The sequence below is a fragment of the Plecotus auritus genome, assembly GCF_963455305.1.
Source record: "Plecotus auritus genome assembly, chromosome: X".
In the NCBI taxonomy this organism is placed as follows: Eukaryota; Metazoa; Chordata; class Mammalia; order Chiroptera; family Vespertilionidae; genus Plecotus; species Plecotus auritus.
The window spans coordinates 94,425,129-94,443,473 of NC_137784.1; the positions used below are offsets into that span (position 1 = coordinate 94,425,129).

Consider the following 18,345-nt stretch of genomic DNA (forward strand, 5'->3'; position numbering starts at 1 on the left):
TCCGGTAAAGGGCATGTACCTTGGTTGGGGGCACATCCCCAGTAGGGAGTGTGCAAGAGGCAGGTGATCGATGTTTCTCTCTCATAGATGTTTCTAACTCTCTATCCCTCTCCCTTCCTCTCTGTAAAAAAATCAATAAAATATATTTTTTAAAAATGGGCAACTGATCTAAATAGACACTTTTCGAAAGAAGACAGAAGGAAGGCCAAGAGACATATGAAAACCTGCTCAAAGTCACTAGTCATCAGAGAAATGCAAATCAAAGCAACAATGCGGTACCATCTTACACCTGTCAGAATGGCTATCATCAACAAATCAACAAACGACAAGTGTTGGCGAGGATGCGGAGAAAAAGGAACTCTTTTGCACTGCTGGTGGGAATGCAGACTGTTGCAGCCACTGTGGAGAACAGTATGGAGTTTCCTCAAAAAACTAAAAATGGAACTCCCATTTGACCCAGTGATCCCACTTCTAGGAATATATCCCAAGAAACTAGAAACACCAATCAGAAAGGATATATGCACCCCTATGTTCATAGCAGCACAATTCACCATAGCTAAGATTAGGAAACAGCCTAAATGCCCATCAGCAGATGAGTGGATTAAAAAACTGTGATACAGCCCTAACCGGTTTGGCTCAGTGGATAGAGTGTTGGCCTGCGGACTGAAGGGTCCCAGGTTCGATTCTGGTCAAGGGCATGTACCTTGGTTGTGGGCACATCCCCAGTGGGGGGTGTGCAGGAGGCAGCTGATCGATGTTTCTCTCTCATCGATGTTTCTGACTCTCTATCCCTCTCCCTTTCTCTCTGTAAAAAATCAATAAAATATATTAAAACAATAATAATAAAATAAAAAATAAATAAAATAAAAAACTGTGATACATCTACACAATGGAATACTACGCTGTGGTAAAAAAGGAGTTCCTACCATTTGCAATAACATGGATGGAGATGGAGAGCATTATGCTAAGTGAAATAAGCCAGGCAGAGAAAGATAAATATCACATGATCTCACTCATTTGTGGAATATAATGAACGGCATAGACTGATGAACAAGAACAGATCCAGAGACTGAGAAACGTCGATCAGAACCTCAAACCTCAGGGAAGAAGGGGATCGGTGGGAGTAAGGGGGAGAGATCAACAAGGGACTTGTGTGCATGCATATGAGCCTAATCAATGGACGCAGACACAAGGGGGGGGGTGGGGAATGAGTGGGTGGTGGGGGATAATGGGGGAATAAGGACACATATGTAAAAAAAATAATAATAAAAATAACTTTTAAAAAAATAGAAAAGAAATTGTGAGGTAACCAGAACCCCAAGAATGCCTGAGAACGTCTTTCTTGCCATGCTAGCAGTCATCAGCTGTAGGGTAATATTACCTGGGGAAAATGGGGAAGTATTTTGGACTTATGTTCCTGACCCTTCATGGGTAAGAGCCCTTACGTGGGCTGATCCCCCGCCTAATGTAGTCACCAATAATACCAAACACCTTGGTCATCAAGGAGGGCCATGGTGGGGCAAGGAAGTATAATTACACAGGGGTCGCCACCCAGCTTCCCTTTTGTATGACACAAAATCAAACCACTGCTCCTTTGTGTGTAAACTTAAAGAGAGGTTTCAGGCTTGCGTGGACACCAAAGGAAGGGCCTATCACTACTTGCTCCTGGGAGAGGTGCAGAAAATGTAACTAAGACCTTGTCTATACAAAAAGAAATTGACAACCAGTTTGAAATGGAACTGCCATGGCCTAGAGCAAAGAATATCCTTACATGATATTATTCTACAATGTCATTATAATTTTTCCCAGATTTGTATTGCCCCCATTACCTATAATAGTACCTCACACCCTTGGGAATCAATAAAAAATCATCTTTTTGGTGCTTGGAGACAAAGGTAACACATCTCTTGATATTTTAGAATTACAACAGCATACTGTACAATTATCCCAAACAAACTTACGAACTAATTCTTTGAATGTCTGGCAGCAATTTAAAAAGGACATGAAAGGATTTAATCCCTTCCACTGTATAGAGGGCCCCCTGGGAAGGCACCTGAGCATTCTATATTGGCCCCTCCTGCCCTTTTGGCCAAGAGGGACCCTCTTCTCACAATCCAGTTTGCCTACAGCTGTTGCCTGTGCTTTCTGTTCATGCTGAGGTTGAAGCCTCATGGTGGCTGGTACCATGGATCTCTCACCCAGTGGTGTGAGCTGGGCCCTCCCTGGAGAAGAAACCTGGGTTCCCCAAGATATGTGATTAGTGCTGGGGCCCTGCCAGCAGGCGAGGGGATCCCAAGACAGGAGCTGGGCGTGGAGGCCACAGGGGCATAGGCTACCAAGGGGACAGAACTGAACATCACATCACCCTGCTTGGCCCCAGAGGATAGCTGGTTATCCAGAGACGGGTAAGATTCCTCAGGGAAGGAACAACCTAAGACAGGCACAGTCGCAGAGGGGCCATCAGGAGAGAACTTGGGGGTCAACAGAGGTGGGGCACAGAACCTCACCCCCCCCCCAACTTTGCAGGGGCCTGAACCCTCACCCCTTCTGAGGGAGGTCTCCTGCCCACATGGCTGCTTCGCTTCCCATGCCCAGCACAAATCGGGACCCTGGTAACAGACAGAGACTTGGCCGACAGCAGCTGCCCTCTCACTGCAACAAGAATTGTTTGAGTTGTCTTGTACCCATGGTGTGGGGAAGTGGGTTTTTGATATCTAAATCCAACCTAGCACCAGGAATGCTCAGGGCCTACTCAAGAAGGCAAATAATCCTTTCCACTAATATTTACAGGGTAAAATAAGATTGTTGTTAGAGTATTAAATTTGACAGTGAAATAGTAGTCAAGTTTTCAGACTAATTTAAATTGGCTAAGTGAAATAAGTGAATATTCTAGAAAAATTAATGGTGCTGGACAAAAAAGCTGTTCCTGAAGTGTTAACTAAATTTTTTTTAAATATATTTTATTGATTTTTTTACAGAGAGGAAGGAAGAGGGATAGATAGTCAGAAACATCGATGAGAGAGAAACATCGATCAGCTGCCTCCTGCACACCTCCTACTGGGGATGTGCCCGCAACCAAGTTACATGCCCTTGACCGGAATCGAACCTGGGACCTTTCAGTCTGCAGGCCGACACTCTATCCACTGAGCCAAACCGGTTTTGGCAGTGTTAACTAAAATTTTATTGGTAGTTCATCTCATGGTATAATTGTGTAACATGTAATGAACCTAAAGCAGTCATATTTTAGTGCAAAGAAATTAAAATTTAAAAGCTATCAAGACTACATTATAAAATTTCCAAAAGCCTCCTAATATTTAAATCAAAAAGGGGGGATAGCCAAAACCGGCTTGGCTCAGTGGATAGAGCATCGGCCTGTGGACTGAAGGGTCCCGGTTTCGATTCCGGTCAAGGGCATGTACCTGGGTTGCGGGCACATCCTCAGTGGGAGGTGTGCAGGAGGCAGCTGATGGATGTTTCTCTCTCATCGATGTTTCTAGCTCTCTATCCCTCTCCCTTCCTATCTGTAAAATATCAATAAAATATATTTTTTTTAAAAAGGGGGGGATAGTAGAAGAATATCATGTAAGGAAAAATATCCTGTAAGTAAATTACATCTAGAAAATTTTTACTTTAGAAAATTAACTTTCATTTGTAATGCTAACAGCAAGACACCCATGAAAAACACACATGGTGTCAAAACAAGCCAAAGGAAAATCGTTTGGGAAAAAAATGAAAAAGTAAAGTAAAGATTCCTTTATTAACTTTTGGTCGAGAATATGTTTGTATATTTTCAGAAAACACCTCTAAGACCATGTGGATTCCTGCAACAGAGAGGAATTGACAGGACTGCTCCAGCCATGAAGACAGAAGAGAAACAGTCCAGAGATGGAAGATGCTGACGACGCCTTGCCATACTAGCAGTCAGCAGCTGTGCATCGCTGCAGGTTGCCCAGGACCAAACCAGAGAGGGTCGGACCTGCATTACCACCATTTGTCCACCATCCAGAACTGAAATATCATCGCTGACATGTATACATAAGGAACTGTTTGACATTGAATTGGAACTCAAAAGAACTGTTGGCCCAGAAAGAAACTCACTACAAACTGATTCATTTGACTCCCAGCATAACCATTATTGCTTGTCTCATTTTCGGTTCTTATAAGTGTATTTGTAGTATCACATGATCTCACTCATCTAGGGGAAATAATGAACAACATAAACTGATGGACAAAAACAAACCCGTAGACAGGGAAGCATCGATCAGACTGTCAAACCTCAGAGGGAAGGTAGGGGAGGGTGGGGGTAAGGGGGAGAGATGAACCAAAGGACTTGTATGCATGAATATAAGCCTAACCAGTGGTCAAGGACAACAGGGGGGCGGGGCATGCGTGGGGAGGGGTTTGGGATGGGAATGGGGGGATGAGGACAAATATGTGATACCTTAATCAATAAAGAAATTAATTTTTTAAAAAAGGAGTGCTCACCTCTACCGGGGCCACTGCTCTCTCCTTGCGAGACAGCCCGGCAGGTCTTTCTCCTAATAAAGCCTGTAATACCTGGTTTTTGGCTCCCAACTGATCTTTCAATCCTCTTTTAATCTGTAACTGTTCCTCCCCTATTTTTCTTAGCCATTCCTTTTACAAAAAGACTGGATTATTTGCCCTGTAGAATCATTAACATACTGGATGGCCCCATAGGCATCCTTGTGCTGACCATGTGCCATTAGAAACAGAATGTCCTATAGTGAGATCTATGGACTTGGGTAGATACAGGCTCAATTGCTTTAGCGAGAACATGTCATAGTTGATGCTTTGTATTTTTATTGCGTCATATCAAAAGCACATGATATCTGTTGCTCACATTTTTCATGATGTAAAGATTGAACAAATGGTTACAGAATTCTTACCTCGATTCACCCACCCTATAAAATTTCCCACTTGTCTTTTACCTGAATTGTATTGAAGTCATGTGCTGGTTTACATTTTTATTATTGATATGCTACTCACTTATCCAATAAGTCACCATATTAAAGTATACAAGTCACAGTGCAAAATAATATGGAATGTAAACTGTAATAGAAAAAAATAAAATTTTAAAATGAAATGTACAAGTTACTATTCTTGTAAATCCATAAAACTGTGGGCCCATTACCACAGGAAATTGTAGGACATTTTCACCCCCAAAAGAAAGTCCATACTTATTATCAGTCATTCCCATTCTCCTAATGGGACTGCTCACACACCTGAAGAGTATAAAGACACTTCAAAGTGAACACCTCTGAGCTACAACAGAAGCAATAATAAGCCTTTACTGAGCTCCCCTTATCTGACTAAAGCAGAGCTTTATAAGAGACAGCTGCCAACCCACCTCCCAAATTTGGGAGGCATGATTAGGAGGGTTTGAGCTTGGACATTACAACATTCCAAAAGAATGTGTAGACTACAACCCACCTCCCGAATTTGGGAGGCATGATTAGGAGGGTTTGAGATTGGACATTACAACATTCCAAAAGAATGTGTTTGTGGCCTAATCCACAAACCCCCTTGTGAAGCTGGGATATGAACCACTATATCTAGCTGTTTAGGGAGCCTCTCTCTCTGAAAGCTCCCATATAATAAATAAACTTTTCTCCTCCTAATTCACTTTAATTAATTTGCAGGACCCTAGCCCAGTGGTCGGCAAACTGCGGCTCGCGAGCCACATGCGGCATGAGCCGCGGTTTGCCGCTCTGTTGACTAATGAGTTTGCCGACCACTGCTAGCCCCTTGAACCTGAGAAAGAGGTAACATTTTCCTCCCAGCATTCCCCTCTCACTAGCCCCTGACAAACACTAATTGACTTTCTCTCTCTGTAGATTTCACTCCTCCAGACATTGCATATCAATGAAATCTCACGGTGTTCTTTGGTGTCTGGCTTATTTCATGTATCATCATGTTTTCAAGGTTCATCCATGTTTTAGTATGTGTCAGTACTTTATTCCATATTTTACCTAAATAAAAGTCCATGGTATGGATATAGCACATTTTGCTTACACATTCATCAGTTGATGGGCATTTGGGTTGTTTTTCTCTTTTGGTTTTGAATAATGTTGCCATAAACATTGATGTACAAGTTTTTGAATATTTTCAGTTCTCTATGCTACATGCCTAGGAGTGGAATTGCTGATCATGTGGTCACATTATGTTTAACTTTTTGTGAAAATGCCAAACTGCTTTTCACATTGTCCACGCACCATAAAATATCCTTGCCAGCAGTGTAGGAGGGTTCCAATTTCTCCACATCCTTATCACACTTGTTATTTTGCAATTTTTAATGTTAGCAGTCCCGTCATTTTGATTTCCCAGTGACTACGGATTTGAGCATCTTTTTGACGTGCTTATTGGCTAGTTGCAAGAAGAGAGCAATGGATTTGTAGTACTAGCACCCCTGTGTGTGCCACCCTGCTTCACAATGCCTAAGCCATTTAGACCTCGGTGTCCTGGCACAATGAGTAGTTATTACATCTGTGTCAGTCCAGGGAATGGGGACAGAAAAAGGGCTTTGACTTGGATCTCTGCATGGGGAAGTGGCCACTACTCCCTAAAGTGAAGGATAAGGAACACTGGGAGGAATCCAGCAGGGCAGCTGAGATCCAGGGCCAGGGATTGGTCAGGTAATTCCACCTGGAAGGAGGTGGAGGCTCTTTCAGGCTCCACTTTAAAGGTAGGGAAGTTGTGGCAGAGCATTAAGCCGTCCCTTCACCCCCTGGGAGCTGAAGGCAGCTGGGTTTTGTGCGATTTCCTGTGTTGACCTGAAATGCAAAAAGGCAGCCCTCTGTCCAGGAGCCTGGCCCCGACAAAGCACCTCAGGGTCCTCACTGTCCTCCTCCCTCCTGCCCTGAATAGTCCCACCCACCGCTTCCCAAACTGCAAGGGAATGAGTGGCAAAAGAGCCTGAGCCCAAGGCTGGGAGCAGCCAACAGCAGTGGTCTGGGAAGCCTGGGCTCGTGCAGGTCCTTTGTGGCCAGCAGAGGAACAGCAGGAAATTCCAAAGTCGGGGGTCTGCAGGCCCATGGTGCTGCTGTCTTCCTCTCCCTCTGCACCACACCCGGCTCCCTCACGTGAACATGATTTTGCAAGAGGAGCGCGTTCTTTTTTCAATAGGAAGGAGGAAGAAAATCAAGGCACCAGTCAGGCGGGAGAAACCTGCCAGTGGCTCTGACTTCGGGCCCAGCACCTCCCCGCCCCCGACCGGGCGGTGTGGACGTCCAGGGCTGCAGGCCCGGGAAAACCGAGGGCGGGGCGGGGGCTCCCCAGCAGGTCCTTGGGAAAGAGCAGGAGGTGGCGGAGCGCAGGGAGTGCCGCTCTTGGGAACCTGCCTCTCACCTGAGGAGGGAACAGTGAAAGTCTGATGACCTCGGACAAATGAAAGGTGTAAATTTGCAACATCAACATCGTCTCAAAGCATTACGTGTTTAAACAATTTTCCCTCCAGCTTTGCGACTGTTGAATGATAAACTTTCCGTTTCATTGTTCCTTCTATCACATTCACTGTTTGCCCTCTTGCCCGCAGGGAACCTACAAGGGGGACAAATAGGTTCTCCTGAGGAAATGGCAGAGGACTAGAAGTTTCCCCTCCGACTTTCCCAAGCCCACCTCTCCCCGCCCCTTCTCGCACTGTGGACCGTCTGAGGACCTCCCACCCCTCCCGCGGGCGGGGCCAACGCCGCGGGAACGGGACCCTCCCCTCCCCGTATCTGTAGTCCCTCCCTGCCAGGAACTGGAGGTCTTGGGGGGAGGGGTGGCGGCATCCGCTTTAGGGCGGTGCTGGGTGGGGGTCGCAGTGGAGTCCCGCCGGCCCCGGGCGAGGAGCAGAGCTGGCCAGGTCTTTTCATGCAGCGTGGCCTCAGCCAGGTGGGTCCGCTCTGCCCTCTTCCCTTTTGCCTTTCCCAGCCTTTCCGCGATGCGGGGTGGACGCAGGGTGGACGCGGGGGCTGGGCATGTATGAGACCTTGCCGGTCCTGCAGCGAGTGGGCAGCCCATTGATCTGGGCCTGTGATGGCTCGGGAGTCTGGAGGTTCGGTGAGGCTGGTTGAGTTCTGGGGCTGTTGCCTGTATCTAGAGAGCCTCCAAGTAGATCCCCTCGGACGACCCGTCCCGCGCCCTGGACCTGGAAGCAGCTCCCTGTGGCCCCAGCTCGCGGCGCGGCGGGCAGGAGGATCCGGTTGGCCCGCGGATCCCATCTCCCCCCCCCCCGCCCCATTTAAGGGGCTGTCCGAGGGTCTCCCTACTATGTTCGATGGAAAGTGTTGCCCACAGGGACTGGGCTCCCCGGAATATATCCCTAGAGAAGGAACCTTTCCTTGAATAAATTTTTGAACTGAAACATCATAGCTCCATTTCCTTGCATGCATTTAACCACGTGGAAGAACTAGCCCCCAAATCTTCAGGGGCTTCCCCACGTGATGGGAGTACTGGTGGATTAACCTTTCATCTATTTACAGTTCGGTGCAATAGGAGGGATCTGAAAGAAGGTTGATTATTAATGAAAGAAATTATGAAGCTTTTTAAAGAAATAATTTCTAGTTATCAAAGATAATAAAAGGTGGTGGTAATAATACAAAAAATATGTATAAGGAAAACCCCAAAAGTTCAGAAGAAAACAATTGTGGTATTTATCAAAGGCGTTAAAGGCGTGGGGGGAGGAGGAGCACACACGTGCCCTCATGTTTCCAGTTACTAATAGTGAGACAGAAGTTTGGCCTTATTTCCAAAATTTAGAAACTCAACTTCTGCAGAGAAGATTTGATGGCGTGAGAGGGCAGTGGAGATCTAAGAGTCGGGGGTTTTCATATAAAGGGCCGCACTTGGTTTACAGTGGGATTATAATCATTTCATGGGTAAAGCAATCTGGGACCACTTAACACAATCTGGGACCACTTAACACAAGCCAAGAGAGGTCAGGAAATGGCAGGTAGGTAATTCAGGCCCCTCAGATGAGCAGGTTTTGGTTGGGAACTCATAATATGTAAGAAATTATACAAGAGTGTGATTTTTGTTTGTATTTCCCTTATATGAGTGGCTTGGGAATCTTCCTATATTTAAGAGCTGTGTGTGTGTGTGTGTGTGTTTCTGTGAATTGTTAATGTCTTTTTGGTCGCTACTCTTTAGGGCTTAATCACAAGGAACAACAACAGCCTGTAATTATTGGAATCGAGAGTCTAGGACGGGGATATCAAGAACCTTGCTATATATGATGTGAATTGAAAATATTTTTTCCATTTATCGTTGTTTTTCTAAGTCTGATTGTTTTTTTAACATGGTGAATTTTATGTTCATACTAGTAGGGTCCCTAGGCCTGGCCGGCCATCAGGGCTGATCAGGTTCCCCGCCTCCCCGCCTCCTCCTTCCCTGGCTCCCTCAGGCCCTGCCTCCATTGCTGGTCGCCCGCCATGTTCCGCGCTGCCCCCTGGTGGTCAGTGCACATCATAGCAAGCGATCAAACTGGGTCTCCCTGTGGAACTTCTGAGGGAACAATTTGCATATTAGCCTTTTTATTATATAGGATTTATCCATTTTTAATGGCTTTTTGAGTCAAATATACAAAAGACTTTATAACCATGGATCTGCCTAGTATTTCTTCTAGTAGTTAAATGGTTCTCATCACTGTACATTTTTTTACTCTTTCAAGCTTTTATTTAATGGCAATAATCTGTGATGGATTTTAAACCTTGTTGAAAGCAGCCACATGCATGGACTGCACGAAATCCTCCAAAGCATTGATTTGCGCCTCTAGCATATCTGTTCCAATTTTATTGTCTTCTATTACACACTGTATCTGAATTTAATTCCATATCACACCCGATCCTGTTTAGAAGAGCCCCAGACCAAGCCGTCTGCTTAAATGGTCCCGTGGAGCTCCCCTAATTTTGCCATATCTGTGTCTCATCCCAAGGTTACACATCTAATAAGATGGAAGACTTGGCAACAAGTGCAGGTTTTTTTGGATTTCTTTGACTCATGCTGTGCAAGGCGTTCTTCTCTTAGCCTCTGCTTTCCTCCTCCTCCTCTCCAAAGAGATCAATGTCATCCACGTCTTTACTATCTGTAGCTGCACTTCCTGTGGCGTCTTCCACATGAGCAAGGGCCACACTTGTCCAAAGCTTTCCTCACTCCTGGCAGGCTGACCTTTCCTTTTCATAAGACTTGATGTGATGGTTATACCAATGTGGGGGATGGTATGATTCGGCAAGTGGTGGGTCGAGGACTGCTTCAAATACTGCCACATCTGCTGGTGATGCACATACCCCTCCATGTAGCACCTGGTAGTCGCCGGGCATCTGGAGGCCGATGGGTCTTCTCAGATCTCCAAAACCCATGGCAGCCATTGATGTGGGAGCTGGGCGGCAGCAGAGCAAAGAGCAGTGCAGGCAGTTGGTGCCTAGTGCTGAGAGGGGTGTTCGTTGTACATTTACTTCTATTTATATAGAGTTTCTCCTGGTTTATTGTGAGAGGTGTAGAACTAAGAACATAATGTCGATGACTACCCCTTTGTTGCAAGGGCATGTTTACTCTCTGATATGGGAGTGTGCCAAATGTATAGGAAATTTTTGTAGATATTCAAATCTATTCTTGGACTTTGTGTTCTGCTGTATACTGGGGTGAGCAAAATTAGGTTTACAGTTTTGAGTTTAGTCTTCTATTATTATTAATTTATTAGTAATAATCATAACCTGCATGTAAACCTACTTTTGCCCCTACACACCATATTTTCATGTAGTAAGACTGGTTCTCTCACAACATGGCTATTTATTCATTGTGAGAATTCTGTATATTACTGCCTGTTTGTTTTTCCTTATGAACAATGGAAAATAGGGTCCCATATTGAACTCGGGTTGGAAGAGGCAAGTCCAGTCTCAAAATGGAAGTAAAACCACTTCCCGGTTGCCCCCAGCTTGACTCCAGCCACTGGGGTACTGGGGAGGGGAGCAGGGAAGTAGGGCCATGATCGATCCTAAGGAACCAGAGCAGTTGAGAAAACTGTTTATTGGTAGTCTGAGCTTTGAAACTACATACGACAGTTTAAAACAGCTGTGGGCAAATTATGGCCCACGGGCTGGATCCGGCTGTTCTATCCGGTTCTCTTGCTCTCCCCTCCGCTCCTTTACTTTGAATTTATATTAGTTCACACAAACACTCCATCCATGCTTTTGTTCCGGCCCTCCGGTCCAGTTTAAGAACCCATTGTGACCCTCGAGTCAAAAAGTTTGCCCACCCCTGGTTTAAAAGAACAATTTGAGAAATGGGGCACACCCACTAATTTACGTGGTGATGAGAGACCCCCAAACAAAATGTTCCTGGGGCTTTGGTTTTGTGACTTACTCTTGTGTTGAAGAGGTGGATGCAACAATGTGTGCCTGACTACACAAGGTTGATGAGCTTGTAGTGGAACCAAAGAGAGCTGTTTCTAGAGAGGATTCTGTAAAACCTGGTGCCCATCTAACAGTGAAGAAAACTGTTGGTGGTATTAAAGAAAATACAGAAGAATATAATTTGAGAGACTACTTTGAAAAGTATGGCAAGATTGAAACCATCGAAGTTATGGAAGACAGGCAGAGTGGGGGGAAAAAAGGATTTGCTTTTGTAATTTTTGATGATCATGATATAGTTAATAAAATTGTTGTTCAGAAATACCCCAGTATTAATGGGCATAATTGTGAAGTGAAAAGGGCCCTTTAAAAAATTTTTTATTGATTTCAGAGAGGAAGGGAGAGGGAGAGAGAGATAGAAACATGAATGATGAGAGAGAATCATGGATTGGCTGCTTCCTGCACACCCCACAGGGGATCAAGCCCACAACCGGGACATGTGCCCTGACCAGGAATCGAACCATGACTGCCTGGTTCACAGGTCGACGCTCAACCACTGAGCCACGCCAGCCAGGCAAAAAGGCCCTTTCTAAACAAGAAATGCAGTCTGCTGATTGCAGAGGCCGTGGAGGTGGATCTAGCAACTTCATGGGTGGTGGAGGAAACTTTGCAGATGGTGGAGATAACTTTGGCCGTGGTGGAAACTTTGGTGGAAGAGAAGGCTATGGTGGTGGAGGTGGCAGCAGAGGTAGTTATGGAGGAGATGATGGTGGATATAATGGATATGGAGGTGATGGTGGTGACTATGGCAGTGGTGCTGATTATAGTAGTAGAGAAAGCTATGAAGTGCTGGTGAACCAGGATATGGAAACCAAGGTCCTGGATATGGTGGCGGTGGTGGAGGATATGATGGTTATAACTAAGGGGGAAATTTTGGTGGTAACTATGGTGGTGTTGGGAGCTATAATGATTTTGGAAATTACAGTGGACAACAGCAATCAAATTATGGACCCATGAAGGGGGCAGTTTTGGTGGAAGAAGCTCTGGCAGCCCCTGTGGTGGTGGTTATGGATCTGGTGGTGGAAGTGATAGATATGGTAGCAGAAGGTTCTAAAAACTCAGCAGAAAAGAGCTACAGTTTTTAGCAGGAGAGCTGCAGGTTACTTTGAGACAGTCATCCCAAATGCATTGGAGGAACTGTAAAAATCTGCCACAGAAGGAACAATGATCCGTAGTCGGAAAAGTTACTGTAGCTTAAACAGGAAATTAGCCACAGTTTGCAAAAAGTGCACATCTTTACTCTTGTTTAAATCTACTTTTCTGTCCTTCGGGAATTTAAAAGTTTTCCTCATGACGGTTTTCATGTGTTTTTCACATTACTCCTGAGCATATAATCTGTAATTAGTGATAAAAAAAAATCCTGTGCATTTTATTTTTAACAGGATATTTATTTGTGGAATTGGCTTGTAAAAATATTGTTAAAGCCCTTGATTGTCAAGAATTTCTCAGTATCAGTCAATGTTATATTTTCCATATTATAATCAACCCTGGGAAAGGTTAAAGCATTTTGAAGCATACCACTCTGAGTGTTGGATTTTTGAGAACTGGGTGGATAAAAAGAAGTTATATATCTCAGAAATGTTTCCCCTCTTATGTGCACTGTTGCAAGCAGAGTTCAAATGTCACTAATTATTTTAATGCTTTGTTGGAATGATAGTGAAACCCTTGAATTGCCCTTTTTAAAAAAAACTTTTTTTTCCCGTTATTGATTTCAGAGAGGAAGGGAGAGGGAGAGCGAGATAGAAACATCAATGATGAGAGAGAATCATTGATTGCCTCCTGCACATTCCCTACTGGGGATCGAGCCGGAACCCAGGCATGTGCCCTTGACCGGAATCGAACCTGGGACCCTTCAGTCTGCAGGCCGACACTCTATCCCCTGAGCCAAACCAGCCAGGTCTAAAAAAGCAAACTTCTAAGATTGTAAACTTTTAAAAGTTAATATTAAAGGGGAGAGAGTCTGTCTGCGACTTTATTTATTAAGCCAGCAAGTAGGTCCTGATCCACACAAACACGTGGTCCCTACCCATGGCTGTGAGCCAGGTGGTCTCAATGTGTTCTTTTGCCTGAAGCTAACTCTGGTCCATAATGAAGATAGGAAATACAAACCACCTGCTTGAGTTCCCAGGTGTCTTTCCAAACAGGAAAAACTTGATGTCAACTGGAAGCCAGGGAAGTAGGGGATCAATTGAGCATTATGGACAAGAAGTTTGGACAATACACTTTGATGCAGTGACTCCAAAAGATAATGGATATCTCAAAGAATTCATAATGGAAGGGTATAGACACACTTATTTATTTTTATTTTTTAATTTCTTTATTGATTAAGGTGTTACATATGTATCCTTATTCCCCCATTACCCCCCCAGCCCCCCACTCATGCCCTCACCCCCCTGTTTAGACACACTTATTAATATGTAAGTAGAATTAGGCCCAGCTGGTGTGGCTCAGTGGTTGAGCTTCGACCTATGTACCAGGAGGTCACAGTTCGATTCCAGGTCAGGGCGTATGTCCAGGTTGTGGGCTCGATCCCCAGTGTGGGGTGTGCAGGAGGCAGCCGATCAATAATTCTCTCTCATCATTGATGTTTCTATCTCTCTCTCCCTCTCCCTTCTCTGAAATTAATTTTAAAAATATATTTTAAAAACAACTGTGGAGCTTATAACCCAGACATTAAAGAGGATTAAAAGAGAAGAAACTATAATACACTTGCATTATCCTTCCTTTTCATGGGCTGCTAAAATGGTTAAACATCTCTGCTGAAACAAAAGGTTGCCAAATGCTGATCATTTTCTTCTTGAAAGCTTTCCATTGATATTATTGGTGCTCTTATGATACACTGACTAACCTTTCACTGGCAATAAAAAATAAAAAATGATACAAACGTAAAATGTTTTTAAAAGAGAAAAGCTTGTTCTAACATTGCATAAAGGGTAGGGCTTTTTATACTTATTTGGAGTTATTTATACTTAATAGTCTTGTGTTAAAAGTGAAAGAAATCGTGAACCTTCCCCAATGCTAGTTCCTTTCTGTGTCTCCCGTAGGGAACCCAAACCCCTCCACCTAAGCCAGTGGTCAGCAAACTCATTAGTCAACAGAGCCAAATATCAACAGTACAACGATTGAAATTTCTTTTGAGAGCCAAATTTTTTAGACTTAAACTTCTAACGCCACTTCTTCAAAATAGACTTGCCCAGGCCATGGTATTTTGTGGAAGAGCCACACTCAAGGGGCCAAAGAGCCGCATGTGGCTTGCGAGCCGCAGTTTGCCAACCACTGAGTCCTAAGCCATCTGTAAAACCTTCATTCTGGCATCTCAGTGACTTTTGAGCATGCCTCCTTGAGAATGTGGCCCCCCAGCACTGGCTGGGAGTAGCTTGGACTCTGCCCAAGTCAGTGTGTTTCCTGAAGTCTCATACAAACCTCTTATTTTAAAGATATAGCACCCTTGGCTGAGGAGCCAATGGGGCAAAGCTACCATCTGTGGGATTATGACTGAATGCCTCTAAGTCAGAATTCCCCCCGCCACCCGGCAGAACAATAAGGCAGCTCCACGGAGCCTCGCTTGACCCCATTGACCTCGGTTGACCTCGGTTGGTCTCCGTTGACCTCGGATATTTGGTCCCCCACCGTTCTAATTCTGGGTATGGGGAGCAGAGAGCCCTTCATCCTGGGAAACTAGTGCGTTGAGGCTGGAAAGGGGCCACCCCCTTGCCCTTAAGGCAACCCGTGTTCCTGGGGAACCTGGTACTAAGCCATTCAGTAGATGACCTGCTTCTGGGTCAGGGTTTCTATGTAGCTGAGCAGCTCCCTTGCTGCGATCTATTGAAAGTCAGCCCTCCACACAAGGGTTTGTTTAAAAAAAAAAATCTAGCCACCCATAAGATCAGGTCCACTTCTAGGTGCCTCCATGAAGAGCTATTGGTTTTTGGTCACCAAGGCAGGCTAAACGGACCCACCAGGAATGAGTTTCTGCTCCATGGAGCCCCTCAAACTGGCCAACAAGTTGAGCTGCCACATTGGAGAGAGGTTGGTCAAGGGTTGGCGTTTTTTCTTCAGCGAAGGGTGGAGGGAAAGGACTTGAGGGCAGGTTAGTGTTTCTGGTGCAATACTGCCATCAAAGCGGAACTTGTTTCTGATCCCATGAGTTTTGCACCCTTATTTTGGTTCAGAGCCACAAGGCTGTGAACTTGGAGGAGCAGATAAGACTTTTGACCCTCCTTCACTCCAAGCTCCAAAGCTCTGTGAGCCTTGGGTAATGTGTGGCTAAGTTGCAAGGGCCTGGTAACTGGCAGGTCCAGCACAGGAAGCTGAGCCTTGGGAACCTGGTGGCCGCCATGTCTGGGCTGCACTGGCAGAGACAGCCCTGTCAAAAGGACCCCAGGAGCTACACCCAGGGGCTGAGGGCATTTGGTCCCTTGTACTCAGAGCAAGAGGACACTCAGCACCAGGCAGGCTTTGGGCCCTGGAAGCCTCTTTTGCATTCCATGCTGCCCAGCCACAGGCCATTGGCAGCTTGGGTGGAGGCGGGACCCATGATGTCCTGTCTGGCTCTGTGGATCCAGTATAGAGCCTGACTCCCCGGTGTCAGGGGGGGGGCTTGAGGAGGTTGCTGGTGGTGCATGTGGGTTTTTTGTTTTGTTTTGTTTTGGTGTGGGGTGGGAGGCGCTTCAGGGCAATGTATCCTTGGGTGGGGGGAGGGGGTGGGGGAGGGGTGTTTTCCCTAGCAGAGTCCAGAAGGCATAGGCCCTAAATGGAAAAAGTCAATGTGGAAGAAGCAGCAGCCCCTTCCTTCTAGGCCTGAGTTGACAAAGCAGTGCCATCTCAAGGAGTTTCACTCCTCTGTTCAGGCTCAACTCCAGGTGGACCAGTCCCCCAGGTCAATGCCATGGAAGACTTCAACTTTCTGGACCACCTTCTCCAAGATCCAGTGAGTCTTCAGAGCATGGAGAAAGAATGACCCTTGCTTCTACGTCTCAATCCCATGCTTGCTTCAGAGCTGGTGGTCATTGGACCAGGGTTGAGAGCCCGCCAAAAGAGCTCAGTGCTGTTGGATGTGGCCCTGGGCAGCAGGCCCACCCTCTTTTCCCCAGATCTACCAATGATCAGGTGTGCCTGGCAGCTCCATGAAGGAGGCTCCCACTCCTGGGCACACAGACCTCACTTGGATCACCTGCCATCCCAATCGTCCACTTATGAAGCTCTGGGGCCGGTACTGCCTTTCCTGTACATAAACACACACACACACACAGACACACACACACTGTCAGAGGTGCATAAGCACGAGTGGGCACATATAAACAGGCAGGCACTCCTACCCCCACCTCTATTTTAGTCTAGGCAGTGCTTCCCACTAGGCTGCTCTCCTCCATTTTGCCCTGTGCCCTTTAGGCCTGAGTCAGTGAGAGGGTCTCAGGGATCAGCGTTGCATTTCTTTGGGCAGGTGTCCACTGGTTGTTTCCAAAGTGAGCATTTGTGGGGTGTCATTAGGTGGACAAGGAGGCTGTGGGGGGGAGGTCTATTCTCCTTTCTTAACTTATTAGACACTTTACCTGGTTGGTCAGAGAGTTCTCACAATGCACATGTGTGTGAGAGAGTGTGTGGTTTTTCTCTTTATAATGCACCCTGGGCTTAACAGGAAAGTTTTCCAGGGGCACCTGATATGATGGTAAGAAGTTGGTCTTAGAATGTGGATGGATTTATGGGAAAGAGCATATAAATCTTATGCAATCGCCCTCCCTGCCGCTCTACCATCAAGCACGGGAGTCCTCACAAGCATACACACACCTGGGTGTTTCCCACCTCAAGCCTTCCCATGGGAGCTGTCAAGAGATTGATCCAGGGCAGGCACCAGGACACATGTGTCCTTGGCTGAATCGGGGAGAGGGGGGGCACCTATGGAAGAAGACCCAAGTCTTCAGGACATTCCCTCATTCTGCCATGGGAGTTGAACCTCAGTCTTGAACCTTCTCCTGTGCCTGTGGGCCCCTGCCTTTTGTGTCAGGCTGCTTGAGGCCTCAGCCAAGCTGGCCACTCTTGCTGCCTTATGAGCAGGCTCTGGTGAGAATGTGCCCTGCCTGGGGTTCCAGCTAGCAGTGGCTCAGATTCTGTGCCCAAGCTCAGAATGTTTCCTCAGGTTTCATGCAAACCTCCAGTGCTAAATGTGCCATGCCAGTACAGCCAGGTTCTGTGAGCCTGAGAGGGGGCGGTGAAAGATTAAGAAAAGACAGACAATGCCAAAACCGGTTTGGCTCAGTGGATAGAGCGTCGGCCTGCGGACTGAAAGGTCCCGGGTTCGATTCCGGTCAAGGGCATGTACCTTGGTTGCGGGCACATCCCCAGTGGGAGGTGTGCAGGAGGCAGCTGATCGATGTTTCTCTCTCATCGATGTTTCTGACTATCTATCCCTCTTCCTTCCTCTCTGTAAAAAATCAATAAAATATAAAAAAAAAAAAAAAAAAAAAGAAAAGACAGACAAGAGAATAAAGCTGGGTCTGGGTGGGACGCTGACTCTCTGATGGAGAGACATTGCCACAGTCTGCAAGTCGTCTATTTTATAGCCAGATTCCACGCGGCAAAGTAAGGGCGTGGTTACAACGTTCTCGTGGGTTTGGAATCTACTCAGTTACAAGCACCTGATCAAGCTTTGTTTACTTGCTGCACCTCACGCAGCCCATATCACTCAGCCACGTGGGACCACAGGTTCAGACCATAAGGTCAAGCTTACAACTGTAGCCTTTAGCTATAATTGTGCTGGGACTTGCATGTGGCTTTGCCACGAGAGGATCATGCCCTCATTAGTGCCAGGCTTGAACCTGTCCCAACGCTGTAGCCGCTCTCCACAGCTGAAGATATACCCACACATAGGTTCAGGCCCAATACTGTGTGCCTCAATGAGGATCTGTCACTTTTTGGTCATAAAGGCAGCATAAGAGGA

The 18,345-nt window shown here is 46.0% G+C and overlaps 2 pseudogenes across 2 annotated transcripts; one reads left to right on the forward strand and one right to left on the reverse strand.

Moving 5' to 3' along the window:
- Positions 1–9,703: 9,703 nt before the first annotated feature.
- On the reverse strand, positions 9,704–10,358 carry LOC308240206 (elongation factor 1-beta-like; annotated as a pseudogene). Its single transcript has one exon. The product of its transcript is annotated as an elongation factor 1-beta-like (transcript).
- A 921-nt stretch (positions 10,359–11,279) lies between these two features.
- On the forward strand, positions 11,280–12,462 carry LOC308239387 (heterogeneous nuclear ribonucleoprotein A3-like; annotated as a pseudogene). The gene is made up of 2 exons: positions 11,280–11,700; positions 11,919–12,462. The product of its transcript is annotated as a heterogeneous nuclear ribonucleoprotein A3-like (transcript).
- The last annotated feature ends 5,883 nt before the right edge of the window (positions 12,463–18,345 follow it).